This window comes from Lonchura striata, chromosome 1 (genome assembly GCF_050655825.1).
Source record: "Lonchura striata isolate lonStrDom1 chromosome 1, ASM5065582v1, whole genome shotgun sequence".
Classification (NCBI taxonomy): domain Eukaryota; kingdom Metazoa; phylum Chordata; class Aves; order Passeriformes; family Estrildidae; genus Lonchura; species Lonchura striata.
In genome coordinates, this window is record NC_140703.1 from 86,543,075 (window position 1) to 86,561,802 (window position 18,728).

Genomic DNA, 18,728 nt, shown 5'->3' on the forward strand with positions numbered 1-18,728 from the left:
ATTACCTGACACAAACAACATTTCCTTACTATTCTATATTTGGCCATTACATCATTTATGCACAGCTGGGAAAAAAAAGTCACCTTCTTAATTATAAATATCTGCAAATATTACGGGAAAACTGGAAGAGAATAATTGAAAGCCCAAACAAATATGACTACTGAGAAAAGCAGCGCTGGTTCTCAATACAATTCAAAGGCCTTGTTTGGTAAGTACCTGATACACACTGAAGTATATTTTCCCCTCACAAGATACCACAGAAATAATTGCAAGTATTCAGCTGGAACATGCAAAGACTTGATAATGTGAACCATAGGAAATGAGAAGATAAGGTAAAACAATTCATAGCTCTTGCTCAGCAGTAGAAGGAGGAGCTGCAAAGGAGAGCAAAGAGCACTTATCTGGAGGATGTATATTAGGACTTCCTGATATTTCTATCCTTGTAAAAAAAATTGCAGACATAACTATATAGCTGCAGTTCATATACAAGATGATAAAATAAAAAAAATACTTATTTGGAAAGAACACTTGTCCACCTTAAATGCCCCAAAATCTGAACTTCAAAGTTCTTTGCATAGAGAAAGATGAATTATATTATATATTCTTGTGTCTGAGACTGCAAAAATGACATTTGGGGGGGGTTAACTTGTTTATGCATTTATAAATACTTTGTTTTCATTGTAATGTTTTCAGGAATGGGCCTGAAGTCAATTTTAGTCATCCATTTTACATTTCACATGGAAACAGCAAAGAAAAAATTATCCTGAAGTAGAAAAATATGTTTTTGAGTACAAAGAAGTGGGCACAGAGACTCCAAGGCAAAAAAACAGCTGAAATTGATTCTGCAGTATTTGCTTATGATCATATAGTCATAGAATGGCTTGGGTAGGAAGGGACCTTAAAGACCATCTAGTTCCAGCTCTCCTGCCATGAACAAGGATCCATTCACAAGACCAGCTTGCTCAGGGTCCTATCCAACCTGGCCTTGAACAATTCCAGGAAGGAAGTATCCCCAGCCTTTCTCAGCAACCTGTTCCAGTGCTTCACCACCCTCTAAGTAAATAATTTCTTCCTAATATCTAAATTAAACCTAACTGCTTTCTAAAACTATTGCTCCATGTCTTGTCACTATCTGCTTGTTCAGAAAGTCCCTCTCCCTCCTTTTTTCAAAAACATCTCAAGGTATCAGCAATGAGCTCTCCCTGCAGTCTTCTCCAAGCTGAACAACCCCAACTCTCTCAGCCTGACTTTGTAGAAGTGCTCCCACCCTCTGACCATCTTCCTGGTCCTCCTCTGAACTTGCATTAACAGACCCACAGCATTTCAGGTGGGGTCTCATGAGAATGGAAGGGGAGAATCACCTCCCTTGATTGCTAGGCTCTCCTCTTTTGATTGACTATAATTCCCAAAGAAAATTTTCCTTGAAACAGGAGAATAAAATGACATATTTTCATTCTCTAAATAAGATATTTGATATGCTATAGCATTATACATCCAGAGAAGGAGACTCCAGCAAACATTCTGCACTGACACCCAGGTGTCTGTCCTCCAAAAATTTCACTAGACAAATGTGGAATGTGCAGGGTAGGCTGCAGGGCATGCTCTCTGAACATATGCTGTGAGGACATTATACTAATTGGAGAGCAGCTGAAATAGGAGTTCATGTAAAACCAAAATCAGGAAGGCTGGCTTCTATACAGCAGTGGGGGCACCTTAATTTAAAGCTAATTTAAAACAGGGCCAGATCTGCTCAGCCTGTGGTGACTTAACATTTGACTGAGTTGTTATTGACTGCGTCTACTCACACTGGGATCCCCATCATCATTGGAATGTCCTGTTGCATTTCAGACCATTTTAAAGGTTTTTTTTCCAATTTTCAGGATCATTGCTGATCTCACCAAATACTCTAGGCAATTTGACTTTTAGAATTTGATTCAGTACTTCTTTTGGGGGAAGGGAAATGTTTCTACTGTCTTTAGAAAGTATGTAATCAGTTTCTTTATAACCAGTTTATCTCAGAGAAAGCTGACCATATCAGTTGACAATATCAGAATAAATTTGCTTTAGCAAAATAATTGACCTTTTTCTACAAAATGCAGCTTGGAACAATAGCATCATTTATAGAGGGAAAGTTATTCTGGTGGACTGCTTTTCTCAGAATTAGTTCCTAGCTTCCCCTTTCCTTTATTTGTGCTATAATCTTTGCTGCTTAATTTAGGTGGGTTTTGATATTTATAAATTACATTCACAGTCAGTATTTAATTGATTTTTCCATTAAAATTCATAAAATGCTAACATTATTGATCAATATAACATTTTTTATAACAAAATAATAATAATGAAAGTATGATTAATAATTATTAATGAGATTGTAAGTCATATGACACAAGCTGTACTTTTTTTCTGTTCTCTGTGTGTCTCACAACAGTGGAACATGGCAGTGCTTCGATATTTCTAGTCCAGCTACTTTAGGAATGAGTTGCATAGAGCTTTTGATACAAGTATATATCTGAATACATTTTTCTTTCTCTACAGCTAGGACATTTATCTTAGTCTCACAGAGGAAAAACTTCAGATATGTCTGGTAAAATTCCAGGGCTGAATGAAATTATCAGCCTTTAAAACTAACCTCAAATAATGACCTGAATGTCACACAGAAGTTTTAGGGAGTGGAATTTCAATGTAAGAAGCTATATTTTAAAGGACTTAGGATTTTTAAACCCCTTTTGTTACTTCTGAGCTCTTTGTCTTGGCAATACTGCAGAGTGGAATTTTCCCATGAGAAATTCTACCTCTGTCAAATGGATTGATGAAAATTTTTTAAAGTTGTACTTAAAATCAGTGATGATTAGTGTTCTGAGCACAAAGCCATAAACTTAAGCAAAAAAAAACCAAACTGAAAAATTCCCATTATACTTTCTAATTCATTTTTGTGTCGCAGTTACATTGTTCATTATTTCAGATCTACTGCTGTGATTTATAGATTCATTTAAATGTGCCAAATACTAAAGTTTCCACTGATTCTAAGTTATTTTTCACTACCTAACCTGGTAGGTGTCACTGAGGAAACAGGGACTTTCCCTTTGTACAAATTATTTGAAGAAATTCCCAAAAAACTGTTTCAAAGAGCTTGGGGTGCAAACAGTGTGGTGAAGAGTGAAAGAGGCAAAGTCAGGTGTCAGCATGTCCAGACTCTGGAACACCAAGCTACTGTAAACATACCTTTCTCTCAGTTAATAGCATGCAATTCTCAAAGCACACATGTAGCTTTGCTCCCTGCAGTGTCCTTCTGATCTCTTCTTCTGTGATAAATGATGACTAGACAAGGGTATGACACAATAGGTTCAGGAACTATGTCTTCCAGGACAATTATTTTTAGGTGCCAAGGAAAGACATTCAGGACTTTGCAGTCAACTGTGTTTCTATTTATAGTCAGCACCTTTCTTCAGCCAAACACTCCAGTTTAAAAGTCAACTGATGGTTGATGATACATAAAAATTTCCTTGTCGCAGAATTTGTGTTTAGACAAGGGATCTAGTTAAATCCAAGGTTAGACTAGACCTACCTAGACTAGTCCTAAAATACCATCTAGCTGCCGCAACAGGAGGTTAATCCTTTAAAAGCAATCACCTGTTTTGTGTACATTTTACATCCTTGCCTTTTGTTACTCAGATAATTCCTCCATACAATAATAGCTAAGGGAAGGGGTTATGTTTACCTCCATGCTTATGCAGAATTCCCCCTGAGACCCGTTTGCTTTTTGTACTGGAGCCACCCTTTATATTTTGCTGGGCCAGGACCAGGAAAATAGCAAGGATAGTGTCTGATACAGTATGTTCACCAGTTGTAAAATCAGATTCACTTCTGATAGAAGCTGGATTTGGAATGTAGCAAAGGATTGCATTATTCTCTGCTTTCTACATTCCTTAAAAGCTGAAGAAGCATTTATCTAGCTTCTCTACTTTGCAAACTGCTTTGGACAGCATCAGCTTCCTCTGGAGTCTGTCAAGCCCTCCTACCCTTTCATTAATTTTTGTGTTCATGATCTCTGGAAGGAGGCTTCATATACTCCTGAACAAGCAATAAAACGTTATGTAGACCTCTGCAGAATTAATTTACTTTCCTTGCTGCTTTTTTTTCCCCCTTACGTCCCCCATTTATAATTACATTAATTATGGGAATGTGAAAGTAGTCTGTCTCTTTGACATTAATTACCTGGGAGTGAAGATTAATGAACTTTTTAAACTGTTCAGTATTACATATTCATAAATGGCTAAGAATCTGCGTGGGTCACCACTATAGTGGAAATCAAGTAATGACTACAGAAAAGTTTCCTACTAGCAGTCAAAGGGAAAAACAAATAAACAAGCCACTTAAAAAGCTCTAAAGAAAATAAAAAAGGAAACATATTGATGTACAAAAAGCTATGCAAAGTGACTTTGTAGATGAATTTTTATACACTGTAGTAATTTCCCACCAGAATAGGTAGCCTATAAAGCTTTTTTGTTTTGGTCTGGGTTTTTTGTTACTTTAATGAAGCTTAATTTTGTTAAAAATTTGCTCAGGTTTCTCATCAAGCTCTGAGTCTTTCTCTTCATATTTTCATTCCTATACAAAAGAGAAAATCTACCACTGAGGCAAACAACACTGGCATTTTTATGGCAAATCTCTCAGGGTTTGCACAATTGTTTGGCCAGAGAGAAGAAATTGAGACTGTTATAACTGGCTTATTATGACCAGAGCTGCAAAGCAGATAGATGCAATATTAGAAAAGTTAAAAAAAAAAAAAAAGTGCTGTAAACATTAGTATGACCAAGAATATTGTTGTGTAATTTCCTTAAATCTACCCTGTATAGTCTAGAGTGCTTCTGATGGGATGAAATCTTCCAGTAGACAGTCTAAGAAAACATTACAGGGGCCATTTTCCTGCATCTGCTTCTCACATGCCAGAGGGGCACAGAGGAGAAGGTTGGAGCAGCACAGAACTGAAGACCCTCGAGCAACAGTTTGCAAACCCTCTAAATTCCAGCAACCACACATCAAGGGATTACAGCTCCATGGAAAGGTGACTGTGGTGGGACAGGCTCAATGTCCTAGCACTGTCAGCCTGTGCAAGATGCAGTTACACAGTGTATCCCATGGTGTAGATTAATTAGCTGGTGGTTTTAGTTGGTACTGAAGTAACCAGAAGCGCATCAGAAGCCCAGACAAATAGGCTTCTATAGTTACAGTGAAAAAGCATAGGGAAAGGGTCAATTACAGTTCTGCAGGATCAGAAATGCAGCTTTTAAATAAAAATCTGAGTTCTATCTGAAATTCTCTGTAGCTGTATTTTGAGACATGACTTAGTTTACAAAAAAAATAGACTACATATGGTATTAATGCTAATTATATCATGTAGCAAACCTAAATCCAGTTTTGATGACTGCTATGTCATCAGAAGGGAAATGTAGGATGACCTAGAATTCAGCCACTTTGTGATTAGTAATTTACTCTCAGCTGCATTTAAAAATGCATTTTAATATTTAATGTTTTATGTAGCAACTTCTGTCTTCATTTTTTTCATCACAGCAGTGCAATGTATTAGGGAAATTTCATTGCTCTGATTCTTTAGATTTCACAGAGAGGAAAAAGGTCACAAGTAAATTGGTGCCAAAGATGGAAAGTGAATCATGAATTTGGACTCAGACACACATACTCCCAAGAAAACTGACTTTTTCTGCCTATAGTCATGTGAGGCCCATACAGGGGCTTTAATCCAATTGTACATGGGCATTGCCTTCCACAGGCTTGTGCTTTATGCTTGCAGCTAGTTATGGACACAATTGTTTCCAGGACTAAAAATTTAATTCTTAGTGGACTCTATTCAAGTACTAGCTCACTACATCCCTACTGTCCTTAAGGCTCCCATTAAAGACTTTTCTACGTATATCTTCCTCTGCAAAGTACACTGTAGTTAATGACATATTTCTGCAATTCTCTCTCCTTTTGGATGACTCATTCTGTAATTGATAGACATTTTCCATATTAAGAGTTCAGGAAAATTATGCTTGAACTTAAACATTGTTAGGTTGAAGTGTATGGTTTGGTTTAGCTGTACAGGTCAAGTGCTGCAGTGTGATTACTGAAAGTGCAAATGAGTCACTACTTTCTATCCTATTGCTCATCAGTAATTCCAGAATAACACTGATTCTTTGTTATGGGAAGAAAAAAAAGGACTTTGAATTAACTTGTACACAAATGAAACTCTGATCTCAATTATACGCATGTGGCAGCAAGGATGAACATTAATTATGTACTGAAAGTTTTTGCCAGATTAAGCCTAGGATCTTTCCCAAGAGTACAAATCTACTTTTCCATAATGGGTAGGGGCTTATTTGCTCCAAGCTTTCCAAAATGTCAAGCACCTCTATTTTTAACAGACAACTGTAGTTACCTCAAAGGAGCTCTATTTTAGACAGATTGTGTAAGGAACATGTTTGAATATCTACATCAGAATCAGTTTATTTCTTTCACACTTGGTCCCTAAAAATATCTTGCAACTTTTAAAAATTGATAGATAGATGGTTTTATTTTTCCAGCATTTAAGAAAAAAAATATGCAATTACAAACAGTCTAGAACAAAACTCAACATTCAAGATTTTTTGTTTCTTCCCTAGTTTAGGAATGCTTAGAGAGGTAAAGAATTTTCTCAAACAAAAATCTTCACATAGTCCATTTAAAAATCCCATTTTCATATTTGACCAAACTTCCTTCACCCAGGGCTACAGTTAGAACCATCTAGCAAATAACATGCTAAACACATGATCAGCAACACTATCAGTGTATTAGCAGAACTGACTGTGTGAAAGACAGCTATAAATGCAATTATTGCCTTTACAGATTAACTCAGCCCATTTAAAATTCAACTCCTACAGCCTAGAAACAAGAATCTTGAAAATTTCTTCAGGTGATGATTTCTCTGGTTCACATTGGAGCAAAGAAAACACTGTAGGAAACTCCTGAAACCATATTTCAAATGTAGCTTCAGTCATTGAAAAAATCGCAATATTAAAAATGTAAATTGAAACTACTTTGAAAGATAACATGCTTTTATTCGCTGTCTTACACTGAATAATTATTCCTTGAAAGTGTATAAGCAAAAAAACAACCGACAAAGCAACCAAAAAACCCCAAAAACCCAAACATCTTTAGCTTCATAAATCCTAGAATGCTGAAGTTATATATCAGAAATAGAAATAGGAAGGGCTTGATTTTTGACTCAAGTCCAATATATTCTTCCATCAACAGTAACTTTAGGTAGTAAAACCTAGTTGTACATAACCTATTACATATTTGTAATATTTTTTTTGAGCTTGATTTTTATGTCATTCCAGATGTGTTTTCTCAAAGAAGACCAATAATATACTTAAGAAGCAGTGTGAACCTACAGAAAAAATTTATTGAAAACAATAGCTTGTTTGGGTGTTTCCCTGTGAAGATTTTGTGTGTTTTATACCTTTATATCTGGCAGTTTAATAATTATCCTATGTGAAAAAAAACATCATGGTGACCTTTAATTCATGGCAGTAGACTACCAGAGGGTGCTTACTCTGAGAATGAGACCTTTTCCCAAATTCAAACCACAGTGGATTCCCACATCACCTATTCTGACCTGTAGTGTATCAAAGGAGCTTCATCATTTACGGATTGACCTTCCAGTCACCCTTATTTGAATGGTGTGGGTAATTCACACATGTAAGTGTTTATGTGTACCTTTGCAGAGTTCATAAGTATTCATATGGCAGGTGTTTTTCTTCCTGTCAGCCCAGCATCTGTCTGATCAAGTCTGTCTCAGCATGATAGAACAGCAGAGTGCTCATTATGTAGGTGGTACAGGTACAGATGGCAGGGGAACGAAGCTGGCAAGACACTGTGATGCTGGAAGATGTTCCTAACAAATGACTGAACCCCTCTCTAAGAAGTCTCAACCCTCTCATGCTCTATTTTCCTGTATCAATTGTGATGCAACTTGATAAATTAAAATTAATTAGGTGCATATAATAATACTGTGAAGAAAAGAGTAATTGAGTGGGTCCAGCGAAGAATGATGAAGATGGTAATTGGACTGGGGCATCCTTTTTGTAAGGAAAGGTGCGGGAGTTGGGCCTGTTCAGTCTTGAAAAGAGATGACTGAGAGGTCACCTCATTAATATGTATAAATCTAAGGTGGGGAGTACCAAGAGGAGGGAGCCAGGCTCTTCCTGGTGGTGCCAGTCACTAGGACAAGAGGCAGTGAGTAGAAACTGAGGCACAGGAACGTCTACCTGAATATGAGGAAGAACTTCACTGTATGGGTGACCAAGCATTGAAACAGATTGCCCAGAGAGGGTGTGGAGTCTCCCTCACTGGAGATATTCAAGAACTGTGCCTTGTGCCCTAGGGTGTTCCTGGGTGAGTAGGAGGTTGGACCAGATGACCCACCACGGTGCCTTCCAGACTGCCTCATCCTGTGATTCTGTAATGAAAAGGACATTTCTGAGACCACAAGCGGCCTGAAACTTATCTTGTATAACCACTGCACCCTGCCCTAACATGCTACTAATTAAGCAATGAAGAGAGCAAAGATTGTATACTTTGACTTTTTTCAGCTACTTTCACTCTTATTGTGTTTATTCAAAATAATTAAATAGCTGTATAAGACCATGGAACTGTGTCTGTATGCTCAAATGAACAAAGAGAAGAACCAGTTGTTTAACTTGGCAACTATTGTGTAGCAATGATGAATGTGGAAACAAAGATGCCAGAAGCAAGCACCAAAATGGAAGCGCTTTTTCCATTAATTTGCCTCTTAATTTAAAGAGGTGGCTATGGAGGCATAGCATCAGCAGATGTTAACTGGATTGTCTTGAATAGGAACAGAATTACTTCTATTCATTCATATGAGGGCTGCACCTTTGCTGCTCATGCAATGTGAAGAAGATGAGGAGCCCATCCCTGCAGAGTGGGATTCCAGGAGCCTGTGGGTTGTGCTGTGTACAAATGCATGAGGCTGGTTACCTGTGCTGGGTTAGTTATGCAGCTGAGACAAAGGGATTGTTAGTGAGGGCTTACCCTACTTACTCTCTACACACAATGGGAATAGCTAAAGCTCTCTGTAGCCTGAACTGATACTCTCTGAGCTATCTTGGAAGGAGCCAGATTGAATCCAGATGCTGTGTACAGATTTTAGCTTGAGACAATCAGTCTTGCTGACATGGATCCTGCATAACACCCTATGACCTCTGTGTCAAAACTAACTTGTGTCTGGCCAGCTTGGGGCAGACACAGGCAGAGAAGCTGTGTCTGCCTACACTGTCCACATGTATATATATCCATCCTTCCATAAATATGAGAAAGAATATAAATGTATTTCCATCTTACAGTAAAATGCATCCTTAGAGAGCACAGTTGAATGGGATGGATGTACTGAGTATGATTGACTCCACAGGAGTCTACCTCAGGCCTTAGTTGTTTTTATAATTGCCTTTGGAAAGCAGCTGACAACCAAAGAGTGCGTATCGGAGGGATACCACTTCTTTATATCATTTGTCATCCTTCTTTTACCCTCAGAGACCTCTTAATTCATTATCTGCAGTCTTGCCTAGCATACAGCTTTGGAACCTCATCAATCCCAAAGACATGCTGTCCATAAACTGACAAAACAAAACCACTCTCTGGTAGAGATTGAGTTTCAAAAATCTGCCTGCTGCATAGCCCTAAATGCAAATATGAAATAACTGCTAATATGAGCAGCCTTTTATGCTATCACTAGTGATACTCCAAAAATGTTTTTTGCTCTCCTTGTGGGAGCACACAGCAGTGCTGTGAATCCTCTGGAGACCTGATGATTGTGTTAGCTGCAAAGAAAGGATTTCTGGATGAATTTTACAACAGTTAAACAGCAGTTCTTCAAATGTAATTTTTACTTTCACAAGTTTTAAGGTTTAAATAATGTCTTTTACAGTTTCAATTTCCACATGCAAATATTCACCCAGCTTTTGAATTTTGCCAGAAATTCAAAGGAGGATGAGGTTTAGAGGAGGGACTTGGTTGCCCAAACATAGGCATGCATCTAGCATGACTTGAGATGCCCTTAGATATCTTGGGCATCCAGGCTGGCAAATAAGCCACAGGTCTGAACTCTTTTGGAGCAACAGTTCTAGAACATCTGAGAGCATGTTGAATTTTTTGATGCATGCAACATTCATCTCACTGTCAGCATAAGCCTTTGGATTCTCTAGATAATACCATAAGTAGGTAGTACTGATACCAGTATCTGTATTCTAGATAGTTAAATTGATTGAGTTTGGGTTTTGGTGGGGGGGGGGGGGTGGGGGTTGTTCTTTTGTTTGTTTGTTTTTATCATATAGATTATGGTTTTCTATGTGATTGTCTCCATGGTTAAGTGTTACTGCCAAGGTGAGACCGAGGGTAGTACATCATTGCCTATTTCAGAAGTCACGTATGCTGTTTGTTTGCACTGCTCCCTTGTATCCATTGTTAGTTGTACCTGTGCATTGCTTTATCCCATAGGTAATCCCAGTGCAGTTTTTTGTTGCATGCACAGTGGGCTGGAGAACTGCATTTTTTTCTAGTGACCAAAGGAAAACCACCAAAATTCTCCAGTCTATGCAGCATTGGCCACATCAGCTACTCTATGCATGAAGCAAAATCATAACAAGGCTTTCAGCACACAGCAGTTTAGTGCACAGCCTGGAGATGGTGTAAAAAAGCAGATTGACTAAATCATTGATGCTTTACTGCCCAAAAGCTCAGGAAGAAGCTATCTCTTTCCTCCTCTCCTTCCTCCCTATCTTCCAAAAGAATCAACCTATCAATAGATGAATAGATGACCATAAGATATAGGGGGAAATGCAAAACATAAATGAGCAATAAAGATTTGGGAAAGCGAAGTAGCTCAGAAGGAAAAGAGCAAGTTAAGCATTTAACTACTGCTCAATAGAAATGGAAAAATAGTAGCAAATGACAGTAAAAAGGTCAAAGTTTTCACTGTCTTTTTTTCCAACAATCTTCACTGAAAAGATTAATTTTCATCAGGTGGCTAGCTTAAAGCCACAAGCTAGATAACCCAAAAGTTTACCATTGTTCTGGTTTGAAAGCAAAACCAGTGAGACTCCAAGACAGAAATACAATTTATTAAGAAAAGGAAAAGAAAAAAACCCAACAAAATACATGCTATAATAAGAAAGAAAAACCACTGACAGTCAGAATACAACCTGACACCCTGCTAGTTAGGGTGGTGGCAGCAGTCCAAATGAAATGGTCTTGTTAAAGTGGTGATCCCATAGAAAAGAGCTGTTAGCTCTTGTCCTCTGGAAACCAGTGGATGAGGACTGCTTGTTCTGTCCCACACCCCAGATCATATCCAGGTGGGGATGCTTAGCTCCTCTCCCCTGGGCAGAGCATCTCACAATGGGCTGATGTCATTCTGTGAGTCAGGTGGTGCATCCTTGATTGCCCATTAAACAGAAATGGCTCCCAGAGGGAGTTATCTCTGAGACACCCGGCAAGGAATTGATGGGCCCATCAACAGGAAATAAGGAGAAAACAATGCCCCTCCTGGTTTCAACAGTTGTTGAAGATGGGGACTGAATACATCTTTATATTGTAATCTAGGACAACCATATATTGTCTGAGTGATGGAAGTCTTTCAAAACTGCAGGTAGATTCTTTTGAAAATCTGAATGAGTAGGGGTTAAGTTTCCAGAAGGCCAGAAAACTGACAACAACAATGCCAGTCTTTTCCAAATGGAAAGCTTCCCCCTCCACTGTCCCAAGACCAGGAATTATAAGCTTAGGTACTTCATTTCTGCAAAGATATTGAAATACAATGAAGTAAACCTTGTGTAAACACCTAGAAGATAAGAGAAAGAAAACTTTTGGCAAAAATTTTGTCAAACATATATCCAGCCAATCTAATGCAGCCCAGTAGAAAGTCCTGTGTTACTGTCATGGTTTGACACTGGCACAATGCCAGTGCCCCCATGAAAATGTGATCCCTCCCTTGAATGCTGTGAAGTGGAATCTAGAATAGAGCAAAGCAGGCCCAAGCTTAATAACAGAAAAAACTTTATTAAACTACTACTACAAAAGAAAAGAGAAAACTAAAGAAGGGAAAAAAAAAAAACACACAAAGATCAAATGAAAACCTTGCAAAACATTCCTCCCCCCACCATCCAACTCCAATAAACCACAGTGAGACACAATCTGGACCCCAATCAGGTTTCCACCCTCCAAACAATCGATACTCAGTCCATTGAGGGAACAGAGTCTCTCCTGTGCCACAGACCCCCCAAGAAACACAGCTCCACATCCTGTGTTTCCATGTCACACATGGCACCGCCCGGAGAAAAGTTTGCCATGGTGACCCTTCTCCTTTCCATGCACAGTGCTCTCACCACCAATGCATGGATGGACAGACTGCTCTTAGGATTTTTCCTTTCAAGGATGCCCTGCCAAGAGGGGAGAAAACAACAGTTCAGTTTTCATTGTTTGGGACCACAGTCCCCCCCATTTTCCCCTGGGGCCGAGGGCTGAAGAACAGAGATCTTCTTCTCTTCTCTTTCCTTTCCAGGGCAAGGGGGCGCCACCACAAACCCCCTAACCTTTTCTCTGTTCACTCCACTTTTGTCTTTTTCCCAGCTGAAGCAGGTCTCTTGACTCACTGGCATGCTCCCAAAACACAGTCCCTCTTGAAGGAGAAGATTTGGTTCAGGTTGTGGCTAACACGGAAAAGTCCAGCCAAAAGCCACTCCTTGTCCCCCTCCCCTCTAGAATTCCTCTTTCCAACATCCCATCCCAGGGTCCAAGGTGTCCCTCTTCCTCTCTTTCAAACTGAGGAGGGGAAGGAAAAATTCGCAAGCCTTCATTTCTCAAGAAAGGGTTAAAAGTCCGAAATCCCAGGGATGGCTCGATGTCCGGACATCCAGCAACTCCCACACAACTGGGCACCTTGCCGCTCCCCCCGCTCCTCCTTCCTTGCGGCTTTCTCTCTCCCTCTCGGGAGAGGAACTCTGGGGGGGGGGAAATGGAGACATCCCAGATTTCTTCCACCCTTCCATCTGCAGGGGCCAGCCCGGTTCCAGTCCTTCCACCACCCTTTGGACCTACCTTTCAGGCCATGGGGCTTCCCCTCCCCCACCCAGCTCGTGGCTGGGCAGGGGAGATTTGCACTGCACGCTGACCAGAACCAAAGAGAGCGAGTTCCCCTGGGAATTCTGCTTTTAACCCCTCTGTGTCCTCAGAGGTGTGTCCACCTTCAATTGGTCAATATCTAAATTGACCTCTTCCTTCCGGAAAAAAATTCTCTTTCCGTGTCAAACCACGACAGTTACAAAGGCTCTTATTTACAAATTTTGACGACAAACTAGGAAAATGCACAAGAGATCTTAGAGGATGGGCTGCTGTTAGAAAACTTCTTGAAGAACTATTGAATATTCATTGTCAGGAGTGAAGAATATATCAGAGGGAAATTATGCAACTCAAACAGGGCACATTTCCTTGAGAGCAAGAACCAAGTGCAACCTGAAGACAGAAGTTGTAGATTGCAAAAATACAGGGTAGAGAAAAACTGTCTGGACAGCAGTTTAGTGAGTGGCATGAGGGATTACAGAGGCACATAAGGCAAGCATGAAGCAGTGTTGTCTTGCCACTTGTCATACAAGGTGTGTCCTTGGATGAATAAGCAGAGTTGTTTTTGTGAGAGATGTGAAACGGCTGTTTCTATTTGATTCTGGTAACATCTGGTGGACTTGGAAGGAGTCTTTATTATTTATTTTCAGTAAAATATTTTCTGTCCATAACTGGAGAGAAAATGATTTAGAAAAGCAAGTAAACATGATATAGAAAATCCTGTGAATGAGGAAAAGCTAATGGAAGCTGTGGAGTTCTTCAGTTAAGGAAAGATATAACTTAAGGCAGACATGGGACCACTTTTCAAGAAATTAGTTATAAAGAAAAAGGGAATAAAGTCTTCTGTGTATTTTATTAAGAAAAAGACCAAAAATTGTTAAGTCTTTAAACATCTGGCAAGACTGGTATAAGTATAGCTGAACCTGCCTCGGGGACTGACAGGGAATGGATAATCTAAGTGCTTCCCATGGTGTCTGAACTATAGTTCTGTATCTATATCTATATTAAGTAAAACCAATATTTTATTTATTGTTCAATTTTTAAGTACTTCCATTTAAAATCAAGTTTTTCAAGCACAGATAATTGGCATATCTATGAAGCATGCATACCTTTCTTTTTTTTTTATCTGTCTTACAGAATAAGTATATGAATTGAATAAGTCATCATTCCCTCATCTTATCTCAGCTGGACATGACCAGAATCAGTGCAAGAACCTGAGTCAGGTCTTTAGAAAGGCTTCAATTATTTTGGATTGATTTCATTTTAAGGTGTTGCAGTTACATGGTGATTAATGGATCTAGTCATGGTTCAATTTTTCAGTAGAGTTGTCACAGACAGTCCATTTTTAAAGAGATTTTGTTGCTGATCGACCAAGAAAGAAATTAGTTATAACTGTTGACATTTCTACATATATTTTCCCACCAAAGGTTGCTACTGAAACAGAACTGTGTTACCAACCCTTTTGGGTATTTGGGACTGCATTCTTGCTCTCACACATCACATTATGCCTCAGTGATGCAGTTTCACCCTGGGGGCTCAAAATCTCTGTGCTGTCTGAGTCAAAATGGGAACTTGAATTCACAGTGCTTATATGTTCATGAATATTAGGTATGGGAATTTTTCAGGATCTCCAGCTGGAGCACCACATGTGGCATCAGGAAGTTGACTGACATAAAGAGAAAGGGGGTCTCTGTAATCACGGAGACATGCTCTGGCCATTCCCACAGATAATTCACCCCTGAAGCAGTGCAGGCAGACAAAACCTTAATCATATTTGAAATTTTTCTATACTGATTCTGGGGATTATCCTGACCTAAGAGCCCTTGGCCTTTTAAACTTCATGAGATTTTTCACCTCGTTGATACCCTGGAGGACTCAGGCCTGGTTTGTTCAGTAGCAGTTTCATTGGTGGCTGCTCCACATAACTGATATACCAGTCAGAGGGAGAAGAAAAGGATGTTTCAGTAGCATGTATGCGATTTCTTTGCAGCTTCTGATTACTCATGAAAGCCTAAGATAGAAAAAGGATTTAAACAAAATCTTTGTTCTTTCAATTTTGAGTTAGCCTAAGTGGGGCTTATATACTGAACTCTTGACTTCTGAAAATGTAGCTGGTTATTCAGACTGTATAGAAAAAACAGAAAGGGTGTCTGAAGAAGGTAATTTTTCTTATTTATCTAAGATGCCTGTCCTGAGTTGCAGTGATTTGCTATATGAAAGTATCCACAGTTTAATATTGTGGGATGGCAGATGGCTGACCTTGAAAACAAAGATTCTTGAGCTAGGTACACACAGCACCTGCTCATTTTTACTGAATTTTTGTCCTTTTTTAACCACAGCCTCAACTTCACAGTCTTGGTTTGACTTTTTCCCTCTTTTTATATTTTATTTTTCTTCCAGTGCTCAAATAGGTTTCCTATTCTAAGGTTCTCTCAGATCTGCATTAACCTGGAATATCAGTTGGGTAAGCTCTTCGTGATAGTAGAAACAGCATTCCAGATGAATCATATCTGACATACATTAAAATGATGCAGAAACATATAACTAAATTATGACTAATATAGGAATGACACACTGACAACTCAGGCAAACCTAAGTCACTACCTATAAATGGAGATGCTAGAATCAGCTGAAAAGCAGTTAACTCTTTCAACCTGAAACAACAAAACCCATCTTGGTGTTTATCAAACTGGATATAACACACTGTGGGGGTATGATTGCCCTGGGTGTGGACTAGGCGAAGCATGAGCTCTTGGCCAGTGAGTACTGTAGGTACCTGCCTGTAGCACCAGTCCAAAGTGCCCTGGTCCCTACCAAACAGGGAGAAATTCTCAAGCTTTAATGTGGAGGTAGAACTGTGAGGTTCATAAATTCTTATTGTCCCTGCAAGGAGTAGGGCCGTGATGCTGTAGTGCAGTGTTAATTAGCCTTATCTGAATTAATTAACAGACTCATAAACTGAACTCCGTCAAGTGGTGCTTTTGCCTCCAAGTCCTGGAAGATGCTCATTCAGAACCCGTTCTGGGGTCTTTGCACAGAACACCATTAAGCCTTACAGTAACATCCTTCAAGAGGATCTAACTTCCTTCAGTGCCACCAGCGCAATCTGCACTCGGGCAGCACAGGCCTGCAGAGTGATGTGGCCACAGGCAATGGTGCCGTGAGGCTCGGGAGCATCGAGGCGGGTCAGGGAGCGTGGCAGTGCTGGCAGGAGCTGCCGGTGCCGGGACAGCTCCGGCACTGGGGCAGAGACTGAGGAGTGCCCGTAGCACAGCTGCAAACACCAGGCAGCACTGGAGACAAAAAGCTCTGGCTCTGCTCTTCTCTTTTATGCTGTGTGCTGATCTTGCTTGGCTCCAAAGGAAGCAGTTTTAGCAGCACTAGCAGTGAGGTCTGCACTCTCTCAACTGTTTTTAGCCCCTGAAAGTAAGAAATTAGTCTTTTCAAATACAATCACACAAGAGCTTTTCTTATAAAACTTGTAACTAAAAGGAAAAGGATTAAGGATAGCGTTAAAGTAAAAGCTGAACTTAATACCTTGCATCATCAAAGCTTTAATCATTTTCATTTTCTTCCTTTCCTCTGCTACCAATAGGACTTTTCCAGGCTTTTAGTTTTAGTTGTTGCTGTGGAATGAAGCAGAACAAAACCACTTTTCAAAACCCTACACCATTTTCACCTGTATGATGCTGTATCTAGCTTTTATGCTATCTCTGGTATGACTCTGGTCCCATTGCTTCTGTTAGAGTAGTAGCCTAAGAACACTTTTAAATCCTGGAGCTGAACCTGCATCTCTCAAGATGCTTTGCAGCCAAACACAATTCCCTGTAGCCATAGGGAGAGCATCATGAGAAGGAGGAGTATTATCCCAGAGTTACTCAGAAAAAAGTTTATGGGAAGAAATGCAGACTTTCATTGTTCTCCCAAGCTGTTTCAGTCACCAACAGGAGACATTTGATGTGCTATGGACTAAATTTTTTGAGATTACTTTGAAGTTTCTGCTCAAGAAATGAGGGAGGACACCTTTAGATACAATTGTATGAAATCAGAGAGCATTCAAATAGGCATTTGAATGTTCAGTTTGACAAGCAGCAGTCAGATTGCTTCAATTATCATCAAAGTTTGTAATGTGTTCTCTGAAGTACCACAGTGGTGCATGTGACTTTGGAAATTTATATTTGCTCTTTGGCAAATAATTTTATTCTTTATTTTCTGAAAATCAATGTTCTTACCACCTCTCAGGGGGCACATCATCACAGGGCAAGGACAGATGACGTTTTAATGGGTTCTGTGCAGCAAGTGTGGCAGAGCTTATTATTCTCTCACAGGCTGAATTGGAAAGTAACACTTAATAAAAAGGACCACAGGAAGACAACATCAAGTGGTGCCTTTTCATTAAATACAAAGCATCTCTGGTTTACACAGTGTGGGAAAAAATGAAGTCACTCTTATAGTTTGTCTATTCCTTTTAAATCCATCACAGAAGACATTGCTTAAGGTTATAAATACAGATAGACATTCAGATCCACGAGTGCCTGATGCAGTGCAGCATCTAATCTTCAAGTGCCAGGTATTCAGGACTCATATATAAAACAGGAATATTGGGTGTGCTTGAATAAAACAGCCCTATATGCACTTTCTGTAGGGATTCCAGGGATTTTTTTTTTTTTTTTAAACTGAGATCCACAATCTTGCTGGTATCCACAGTCTCACTGGTATCTAACACATAGCCAAGATTTTTTAAAATTAAAAATAATTGTTATGTTACATTTCAGTTCCAGACACCTAAAAAAATGTAGGTGAACTAAGAGCATTCATATTTTAAGTAAGATCTTTAATCTCTGCAGACAGTGGGGCTAGAGATAATACATATGGAGAGCTGTTCAATTCAGAAATGTGTCTTTAAATTTTGTGAAGTCAATAGGTCTCTGTACTTCAATGAAGTGTGATTTGCTTCTTAGCTGAAATTAGTTGCTCACTTGTAGATGTCCAGTGCCATTCTGGACAGCTCTGAGGCATCCTGCCTTATGTCCAGATAACGTTCCAGAACGTGTGTGACACTCATCAGTCCTGGGTCATACCTGGCTTTCAGCTCTCTCAGGTGCTCATCCCAGAGTACCAAATGCAGGCAAACAACTCAAGCTGCCTGTTGGCTACCATGGTTGCTTAAACAGCCAGGGCATAAATAATCTGCAAACTATTAGAAAGTCAACTAACATCTTTTTAGGAGCTGAAGGAAATCCCACTGGGTCTCCAAATGTTTTCCCAAAGGTTCCACACCTGCACCATCACTCACACACAGATTTTTCAGAGGCTGTAAGGTATATCATGCAGCACTAATATTCTATGGTTTATCAGATGTATGATCCTGGTTAATCTGCTGTAGGCTGACATGGCAGAAACCTAAATCTGAATTTCAACCTGAATCCCACCTGAAGTTGTGTTGGGATTTTTGCATATTTGTTGCTGTTTGTTTGTTTCAAAACCTGGCTGGCAGGAGTACCAGTGCTGATCTTTTCTGAACAGAAGTGCTTCCTCCTCACTTCTGTTTGGCT

At 39.5% G+C, this 18,728-nt stretch overlaps 1 long non-coding RNA gene across 1 annotated transcript; it reads right to left on the reverse strand.

Moving 5' to 3' along the window:
• Positions 1-12,613: 12,613 nt before the first annotated feature.
• On the reverse strand, positions 12,614-13,206 carry LOC146768751 (uncharacterized). The gene is made up of 2 exons (XR_014956153.1): positions 13,153-13,206; positions 12,614-12,876 (listed from the first exon to the last, which is right to left on the reverse strand). It is a non-coding gene; the product is annotated as an uncharacterized LOC146768751 (long non-coding RNA).
• Between the last annotated feature and the right edge of the window lie 5,522 nt (positions 13,207-18,728).